This window comes from Solanum pennellii, chromosome 4, assembly GCF_001406875.1.
Source record: "Solanum pennellii chromosome 4, SPENNV200".
Classification (NCBI taxonomy): Eukaryota; Viridiplantae; Streptophyta; class Magnoliopsida; order Solanales; family Solanaceae; genus Solanum; species Solanum pennellii.
Genome location: NC_028640.1, coordinates 22,848,661 through 22,859,505, shown reverse-complemented (window position 1 = coordinate 22,859,505; position 10,845 = coordinate 22,848,661). Strand labels below are relative to the sequence as shown.

Below are 10,845 nucleotides of genomic sequence, written 5' to 3'. Positions count from 1 at the left end.
CCACCCTGTTAATTTTTTAAAAGAATAGTTTTGATAAATATTTCAAATTTAAATTATTTTTATTTTTTACTCCACCCCCACCCCTGCCATCCCCGTCATTTTTTTTAAAAAAAATTGTTTTTGAAAATATATCATTTTTTTAAAGAAAAATCATTTTCATACCACCCTTAGACCATCCCCTCAACGTCCCACTGTACCCTCCCCCTCCCCCTACCTAGGCCACCCTCATCAAAAGAATATTAAAGAAAATTATTTTTGAAAAATATTTTAGATTTTTTTAAAAAAATCATTTTTATGCCACCCCTACCACTACACCCCTCCTCAAACGACCCCGTCATTTTTTTAAAAAAATGTTTTTGAAAAAAAATTTATGGTTCATGCCCTTGGACGAATGTATAGGTCAGATCTCAGGGTCGGATTTTAGAATAACCATCGGGGTTTTGTCCTTGGTGTTAGTGTCAGGTCCAAGATCAATTATCAAGGTTTATTTGTGGATCAAAAATTATTTTCCTAAAGAGAAATTTCTAGTATAAAGCTAAAAATAAAAGACATTTTCTAAAAAGAATATTTTCCATTCACCAACAAAACATTAAAAACAATTTTCTAGAAAATATTTTCAATGCACCAACCAAACATGAGAAAATAAGTTAGAAATCCACTTGTTCTCCAAGAAATTTCCTTCATATCAAACCCAGCATTAGTGTTTAAAGGCTTACTAGATCTTACAAGATCGTGAATGATTGTGGGCGAGTTGTAAAGTGTCACACAGTGTGCTTAGTAGAGGTCTAAGGTCGTGACATAGTTCCCCGTATTTTTCCCCAGTATTTCTATTTAGGGATTTAAGATTTATGATTCATGGTTTTTTCTTACTGATGATGTAAAATATGTCTGATCAAATTCACTTACATGAGTTTTTATGAACTTTCTTAGAATATTTTGGTATTGAGCTCATAATAATCTTGGCTCCCCTATCATTTATATATGAATATAAATTTTAATTGAAATTACTTTTAATCAGACTCAAATTTCTCATTGATTCATGAAGGCAAGGTTATTTTTTTTTGGTGTGTATATATATATACACACACCTTTTTTGTTAATCATTAGTTCTCATTTAAAATTTCATTCACAATTTATGCATAAATGTTAGGTTAGGAATGAAAAAATCCAATTTGAATAATTTGTGTATGGATGAGAATATTATCAATGTTGAAGTGCGATGCAAGTATCTGATCTTATTGGAAATGCAAACCTTTTGGTTAGATCACATTCCACGAAGTAGATTTTGGTCTTTTCCTCACAATGAGGCCGTGATTGCATTTTTTTATGGAGAAACGAGGAGAGACTTAACGAAACATCTCAATTTATTCTTCTCATATTAATGAAAAACATTAAGGAGTTAGAAGAATAATACGAGTGTGTTAAGATGCAACTGGAACAACTTGATAATTCCAACATGAATTCAATGGACATTGGACATTGAAAATTCGAAACAATAGAAAATTCGTTTGGATAAAGTTGGAAGTCTTCAAATTTTGTATGAAAATCCCAACATCAATTCATATAAGAGGTGTGGCTATGTACAAGAAATTGGTGATTTGAAAGAGAATCATATGAATATGAAAGGGATGAAAAAGAAGAAAAAAAATTCTCAATTTTTTGGAAATTCCTTTTATGTTTGAAGATTTGTGTCTTTCTTATACATGTTCGTTTCTAATCAAAGTAATAAGTTGAAGAATAATAAAATGAAATTTTCATAGTATGATATGTGATAGAGCATAATTTTGTGTGGTATTGAATACCTCTATTTAATCTACCATAATGAAAATTTGATTTGCTTGAGTCTGAATTTTTTTTACTTCTATGCTCTTTTCTGGAACGAATGATTCATTGAGTTTAAGAGTTCTACCAAACTCGATACTGTAAAAGGAGAAGACTAACAATACTACTAAAACAAAAAAAAAGTTTCAAAGAAACAACACAATGCATAATTATAGGCCAAAAAACAGAACTTCATTCTGAAAGTGAACTAAAGAGAAAAACGAAGTTTCAACATTGCATAAATACTTTAATTTCAGTACTATTTCATACATATAACAAAAAATAGGAAATAGTTAGTGGCACCAAAACAGTAGCACCAAAACAGTACTAAACAAACACCACCGATATCAACATTATCGTTTCCATGAGTCTCAAGGTTGTGAAGAAGAGGAAGTATTCGAGTTTTAGAACTTTGATTGACCTCTAATATGTTGAAGCCTTCTTTTTCGGATTGCTTGATTTTCTTTCCACTTCAGTCCCCTTATTGGTTTCAAATCAACTTTTCCTGTTACAACTACTACTCTATAGTTTCTTTTTGGTCCATTTCATAATATTTTGTTACTTGGTATTCCAAGCTACAAAAGATTTAGATAATTGAAGTTACTATAGAAAAAACATTATCAAGTTATTATAGAACAAACATTATGAATGCATCATAATACTTAACACACACTCGTTACAATTATTCTTGTCATTTTAAATTGGATTTGTTGCATACCCCTTTACCTTTCCTCATAGTAGCACTTTCGTTTGGTGCAACATTTGCATTTTGTCCTAGAACATGTGGTCTACTACCTTAAGAACCTTTAAACAATCTTTAAAGTGGATGACTAATGCCTCTTGCTCCACTTCCATTCCGTACCTCTTCCTCTACCACTCCTATTTCATGATGATAAGGCAGCCCCCCCTGCACTTGCACCGTGACTTAGTGATCTTGATGCACTTGGTGTTCTGTTAGAATGAGGTGCAGTGGTTCTAAGTGCACCTCTTGATACACTTGCCCTTGCTTCAGGCCTTGGTGATGTTGAAGCACTTGTTGGTGCAGTGTTTCTAGGTGTTCACCTAGATACACTTTCACTTGATCCATGCCTTGGTGAGTTGAATGTACTGACCCTCCAGGTTAGTTCCGCCATTTTCGATCGTTCAGCATTTAGAGATTCCCTATAGCTATCCCAAGTCATTACTGATTTTTGGAATGATAATTCGATTGTTGGGTCGTTTATTTGAGTTTTTTGCAAGTTCCAATGTTTTGGAACTTGTAGAGTTTTTAGGATTGATTTCGATCAAAACTCTTGGAAAATAACCTCAGAATGACATTTAGACAGTTCTATTAGCTTCGAAACATCAAGTTGAGTTCAGATTGACCTTTCATGTAGTTTCTAAGGTTTTCAATCACATGCAGCCCTATTATAGATTTTGGGTTTAAATGGGACTTGGTCGTGAGACCAACTTTTAATTGTGATGACCTTAGATAGATGTTTTGATGGTTCCATTGAGTCTCAAATGTTGTTTGAGAGTGGGTAGCACATTTGGTTTGTGTTGTTTGGACCTCAAATGAGTTCCAAGGTCCATTTAAAGTTTGGAGCTTTATTGCCCTTTAGCGCTTTTGTAGCATCCGTGTTAGCGACGTATGAGGCACTTAAGCGATAAGCCTTGAAAGAAAGAGACCGCTTTATTAACCAACTAGCTATGTTTGTGGCCTGGACGTCGCCTTTGTGACAGGTGACTTTCGGAGTTGGGACGCTTTTGTGGCGAGCTGACCAGATTAGCGGTGACCGTGTTAGCAGCCATTTGACCACTTTAGCGGTCATCACTGATATTATATCTCCTATTTAAACTAATTTTCAGCACCTCTTCCAATATTCAAACATGGATAAGTTTAGATATAAAGAGCTTTAGTTTTGGTGATTCAAGTTGTGTTTCATCCAATATTGGTGTGGCTACACATTGAAGTGTTCATGGGAAGTGAGGGGAGCATTATTTCTAGGTAGTTCTATCGTCAAAGGGGCTCCCATATCTCTTCAATGTTGAATTAAATTTCATGTTCTTGTTTAGGATGTTTTGTGCATCAAATTATGTCCAATTTCAGGACACATTCTCGGTAAGCTGATAAGGAAATTTTGATAGAGTCTATTTTAGGATTTTCAGTGTGGTCCCCACATCTCAAATTTGACTCGGTTTTTGAGTCCTTCTCTAATTATAGTTAATATAGTGTCTAAATGTCAGTATTTATGTGGTGATCAATAAATTGGTAGTGCATTATTCTTCAGAGGCATTTCGAAAGTGCATAACTCTCGTGCGGTGGATTCAGATCATCCACGATAAGCTTTGAGGTAGGCTTTGATCTATTTTTTTATTTCGCATCTTATATAATGTTTAGTATGAATCACATGTGATATTGTACCGTATTTATTAAATTTTAGACCTCCTTCTATTACTTTACCTTTTATTGATTCTTGTAGGAACGTTGGGCTTATTGTGAGTGACAAAGACCTTATTAGTCCAGCCTCTTACACTTCCTTGTAGTTTTGCTTAATTATCATGTTTATTCATGTAAGGATTGATTCTTGTGGCATTAGACTAGGATTGATATTTAGATGTATATTATCGACCTTGTAGTTATAAGTTTCTCCCTATAGGGCTTTTATTGGGTCATTTATCTTGTCTTATTACTTGAGACCTTAGTGGCTCGTTGTAGACATAGGTTTGCTTTAGATGTTCTCAGTTGTAAACCAGAGTGTGGTGTACATGGGTATGGTGTTGTTCTTTGAGGTTTTTTTTATCTCTCTTTCTTGATTTAGAAGCTATTCTTGACTTCTTCTCTCATTGACTATGGGTAGGCTTATTGGAACTTATTGAGCTTGTATTTATATTGTTTGACGTAGGCCTTTGTTAGGGACCAGATGGATTTTAGGTTAGTACTCTCGTCCTTGGTAGAGTGGTAGGCTTGATATTAAATGTTGATGATGACATGCATTGCATTGGCTATTCAATCTCGTGTGTTTTGTAGTAGTATCTCGATTTATTCATTTTTGCATCATTATCATTTACGTAGAAGGGATATTTTCACTTGGTTACAATTCTAAACTCGTTTTAATGAATGTTGTACCACTTTGGTCATTTTGATAAATTTATTTTTTGAGATTCTATGAGGCGTCGAGGATGTAATCAATTTCTACTCGAAACATTAGAGGCATTTGGGATGCACTAATTTTTTACTTCACTAGACGATACGTTGATGTCCTTTCCAACATGTTTTGTCTTCTTATATCTATGGTACCACAATGAAGAAGACTTGCTTGTAAGACCTAGTTTGGACCCAGAAGTGTATACGGGCTTCACGTGTCCTGGTATGTTCCATCGAATAGGAAGAGGGAGAGGATGAGTCCTACCTCGTTAGTCAGGATAGAGGGTAGGTGTATACACTTGGTTACTTATGGTTACAAATAGTTCTACCGCAAATCTTGCATTGATATTCATTACCTAGCACTAGTGTTATTGAATATTGTTTGCACCCTCCGATTTTATGGGGGCGGTTAGGTTATGTTTGTTGCTTGAACCTTTTTGAGTTATGGGGTCAGTTAGGTTATTGTTTGATGATACTTTGTATTATTGTGATATCGATCCATTAGTTGATAGGTTGTTGTCTAAATATTGTAGATGTTAGCGATCCTGGACATGGGTTGACGACTCTTGAATCATAATTTTCTTGTGAATAGGTTGTTGGCTTAAGTTTACTGTTACGTTCTTGACTCAGTTCCCTATTGTTTGGGTTCTGTTTCTTTTCTTATTACATGTCTAGAATAATATATATTTTATTTAATTACTTGTGTTGAACCTTGCTTACTACTTGTTATGTATATTTGTATTATTTGGAGCTTAGATGGTTAATGACTACTGAGTTCCATTTGTTGGTGCTCATACAATACTTATGCACTTTTCATATCATAATAGGATTTCTCTCTATTGATTTGGAGTTCGTGCGGAGAAGCTTTTGGTTTTTGAAGAATAGTGTGAGCTCATGGCTTTCAGAATTACTTGTAACATCCCAAAAATTTCTAAGCTAAGAGTTGAACCATTCTTTATATTCATATAAGGTCCTACCAGGTGATTTTTAAATTGTGCTTAGGTGTTCACTAATACATGAATTTTAATTTTAATTGAAATTACTTTTAATCAGATTCAAATTGCTCATTGATTCATCAAGGCAAGGTTATTTGTTTTATATATATATATATATATATATATATATATATATATATACACACACACACACACACACACACACACCTTGTATGTTAAATATTAGTTCACATTTAAAATTTCATTCACAATTTATACATAAAGGTTAGGGTAGGATTGAAAAAAATCCTATTTGAATAAGTTGTGTATGGATGAGAATATGATCTATGTTGAAGTGTGATGCAAGTATGTAATGTTATTGCAAAATGCAAACCTTTTGGTTAGATCGCATTCTACGAAGTAGATTTTGGTCTTTTCCTCACAATGAGGCCATGAATTGCATTTTTTTTATGGAGAAACGCGGAGAGACTTAACGAAACATCTCAATTCATTTTTCTAGTATTAATAAAAAGATTAAGGAGTTAGAAAAATAATACGAGGGTGTTAAGATGTAATCGGAACAACTTTATAATTCCAAAGTAAATTCAATGGACATTGGACATTTAAAATTTGAAACAACAGAAAATTCGTTTGGATGAAGTTGGATGTCTTCAAATTATGTATGAAAATCCCAACATCAATTCATATAAGAAGTGTGGCGATGTACAAGAAATTGGTGATTTGAAAGAGAATCATATGAATATGAAAGGGATGAAAAAGGAGAAAAAAATTTCTCAATTTTTTGGGAAATTCCTTTTATGTTAGAAGATTTGTGTCTTATATATGTTAGTTTCTAGTCGAAGTACATAAGTTTAAGAATAATCAAATGAAATTTTCATAGTATGATATGTGATAGAGCATAATTTTGTGTGGTATTGAATACCTCTATTTGATCTACCATAATGAAAATTTGAATTTGCTTGAGTCTGAAATTCTTTTACTTCTATGCTCTTATCTGGAACGAATGATTCGTTGAGTTTAAGAGTTCTACCAAACTCGAAACTATAAAAGGAGAAAACTAACAATTCTACTAAAACAAAAAAAAAGTTTCAAAGAAACAACACAATGCATAATTGTAGGCCAACAAAAACAACTTCATTCTGAAAGTGAACTAAAGAGAAAAAATGAAGCTTCAACATTGCATAAATACTTAATTTTAGTACTATTTCATACATATAACAAAAAAATGGAACTCCTTCAACGAAGAAACAAAATAGTATCTTAGTGGCACCAAAACAGTAATAAACAAACACCACTAATAAACACCACTAATATCATCATTATCGTTTCCATGAGTCTCAGGGTTGTGAAGAAGAGGAAATATTCGAGTTTGAAAGCTTTGATTGACCTCTAATATGTTGGAGCCTTCTTCTTGGGATTGCTTGGTTTTCTTTCCACTTCAGTCCACTTGTTGGTCTCAAACCAACATGTCCAGTTACAACTATTGATCTACAGACTCTTTTTTTTCCAGTTCATAATATTTTTTTACTTGGTATTCCAAGCAACAAAAGTTTTAGAGAATTGAAGTATTAGAGAACAAACATTATCAACTTTTATAGAACAAACATTATGAATGCATCACAGTACTTACACCGAAAGTTGTGAAATCATTATCAGCTTGAACATATGGATTACAATTATTCTTGGCCTTTTAAATTGGATTATGTTTCATACCCCCTTATCCTTCCTCATAGTAGCACTTACGTTAAGTGAAGCATTTGCATTCTGTCCTAGAACATGTGTTCTACTACCTTGAGAACATGTAAAAAAACTTTAATGTGGCTGATTAATTCCTCTTGCTCCACTTCCCATACCCAACCTCTTCTTCTACCACGCCTATATTATCATGATAGGCCATCACCCCTTGCACTTGCACCGTGCCTCAGTGATCTAGATGCACTTGGTCTTTTGTTAGAACGAAGTGCAATGGTTCTATTTGCATCTCTTGATACAGTTGCATTTGCTTCATGCCTTGGTGATGTTGAAACACTTGTTGGTGCAGTGTTTCTAGGTGTTCACCTAGATACACTTTCACTTTATCCATGCCTTGGTGAGTTTAATGTACTAAACCTCCATGTTAGTTCCTCCATTTCCGATCGATTCAGCATTTAGAGACTCCCTTTAGCTATCCCAAGTCATTACTGATTTTTGGAATGATATTCGTTTGTTGGTTCTTTCATTTGAGTTTTGTGCAAGTTTCAATGTTTTGGAATTGGTGGAGTTTATAAGGTTGACTTCGATTAAAATTCTTGGAAAACATCCTCAGAATGACATTCAGAATGTTCTGCTAGCTTCGAAACATCAAGTTGAGTTCAGATTAACTTTTCATGTAGATTCTGAGGCTTTCATTCACATTTCATCCATATTGTGGATTTTCTCTAAAAATGGAACTTGGATGTAAGACCCATTGTTAATTGTGATGACCTTATATAGATGTTTTGATGGTTCCATTGAGTCTCTAATGTCGTTTCAGAGATGGAAGCACATTTGGTTTTTGTTGTTTGGACCTCAAATAAGTTCCAAGGTCCATTCATAGTTTGGAGCTTTATTTCCCTTTAGCGCTTTTCTAGCAGCCGTGTTAGAGACATAGGCACTTTAGGGATAAGCCTTGAAGTAGAAGAGGCCGAATTAGCGAATGACTAGCTATGTTTGTGTCCTGGACGTAGCAGGTGCCTTTCGGAGTTGAGCCGCTTTTGTGGCGAGCTGACCACATTAGCGGTGACCGTGTTATCAGCCACTTAACCGCTTTAGCGATCATCACTGATATTATATCTCCTATTTCAACTCATTTTCAGCACCTCTTCAATATTCAAACATGGATAAGTTGAGCTAGGGAGCTCTACTTTAAGTGTTTTAAGTTGTGTTTCATCCAATATTGGTGTGGCTACACATTGAAGTGTTCAGGGGAATTGACGGGAGCATCTTTTCTAGCTAGTTATCTCCACAAAGGGGCTCCCATATCTCTTTAATGTTGAATCAAATTACATGTTCTTGTTTAGGCTGTTCTGGGCATCAAATTATGCCCCATTTCAGGACACATGCTATATAAGATAATTAGGAAATTTTGATGGAGTCTATTTTAGGATTTTCAGTGTGGGCCCCACATTTCGAATCTGACTCAATTTTTTAGTTCGTATTTACGTGGTGATCAATAATTTGGTAGTGCATTATTATTCAGAGGCATTTCAAAAGTGGATAACTCTTGTACGGTAGATATAGACCATCCATGATAAGCTTCGAGGTAGTCTTTGATCTATTTTTTAATTTCGCATCTTAGATAATGTTTATACAGTTTGAATAACATGTGATTTAGTACCTTATTTGTTATGTTTTAGACCTCCTTCTATTATGCTACCTTTTATTGATTCTTGTAGGAACGTTGGGCTTATTGTGGGTGAAAAGGACCATATTAGTTTAGCCTTGTAGACTTCCTTGTAGTTTGCCTTAATTAGCATGTTTATCCATGTAAGGGTTGATTCTTGTGGCATTAGGCTAGGTTAATATTTATATGTATAAAATCGACCTTGTAGTTATAAATTTCTCCCGATAGAGCTTGTATTGAGTCATTTATCTTGTCTTAGTACTTGAGAATTTAGTGGCTCATTGTAGACATAGGTTTGCTTTAGATGTGATCAGTTGTAAACCAGAGTGTGGTGTATATGGGTATGGTTTTGTTTTTTGATTCGTTTTTATCTCCCTTAGTTGATTTAGTAGCTATTCTTGACTTCTTCTCTCACTATTTAGGGGTATTCTTGTTATAACTTATTGAGCTTGTGTTTATATTGTTTGTCATAGGTTGTGGTTAGGGACTAGATGGATTGTAGGTTAGTACTCTCCTCTTTGGTAGCGTGGTAGCTTTGATATTAGAAGTTGATGATGGCATGCATTGCATTGGCTGTTCAATCTCATGTGTTTTGTAGTTATGTCCCGGTTCATGCATTTTTGCATCATTATCATTCAGGGAGAAGGGATATTTTCACTTGATTACTATTCTAAACTCGTTTTAGTGAATGATGTACCACTTGGTTCATTTTGATAAATTTATTTCTTGAGATTTTTATGAGGCGTCGAGGATGTGATCCATTTTGACTTGAAACATTTGAGGCATCTGGGATGCACTCATGTTTTACTTCACTAGCCGACAGTTGATGTCTTTTCTAGCATGTTTTGTCTAATTATACCTATGTTACCACAATGGAGATGACTTGTTTGTAAGACCTCATTTTGACTGAGGCAGTGTATACGGGCTTCACGTGTCCCTAGTGAGTCGTTCTGGTAGTGTGTTCCACTTTACAAGAAGCGCGAGATGCACGAGTCCTACCTCGCTAATCAGGACAGTGGGTAGGTGTATACACTTGGTTACTTATGGTTACAAATAGTTCTACCGCAAATCCTGCATTGAAATTCATTACCTAGCACTACTGTGATTGAATAATGTTTGCACCCTCCGATTTTATGGGGGTGGGTAGGTTATGTTTGTTACTTGAACCTTTTGGAGTTATGGGTTAGTTAGATTATTGTTTGATGATATTTTGTATTCTTGTGATATTGATCCGTTAGCAGATAGGTTGTGGCCTAAATATTGTGGATGTTACCGCTCCTGGACTTGGGTTGACGACGCTTGAATCATAATTTGCTTGTGAATAGGTTGTTTACTTCCGTTTACTGGTACGTTGGTTCCTTATTCTTTTTGTTCTGATTCTTTTCTTATTACATGTCTAGCATAGTACATATCCTATTTAATTACTTGTGTTGTACCTTGCTTACTACTTCTTATTTATATTTGATTATTTGGAGCTTAGATGGTTAATGACTACTGAAATCTGTTTGTTGGTTCTCATACTATACTTTTGCACTTTTCATATAATAATAGGAGTTCTTTCTATTGATTTGAAGTTCGCG

General features: G+C 34.5%; 1 pseudogene; it reads left to right on the top strand.

The window, feature by feature from the left end:
- The window catches only part of LOC107016602, a 33,776-nt pseudogene extending 30,119 nt beyond the window's left edge, over positions 1–3,657 (top strand).
- Positions 3,658–10,845: the final 7,188 nt, after the last annotated feature.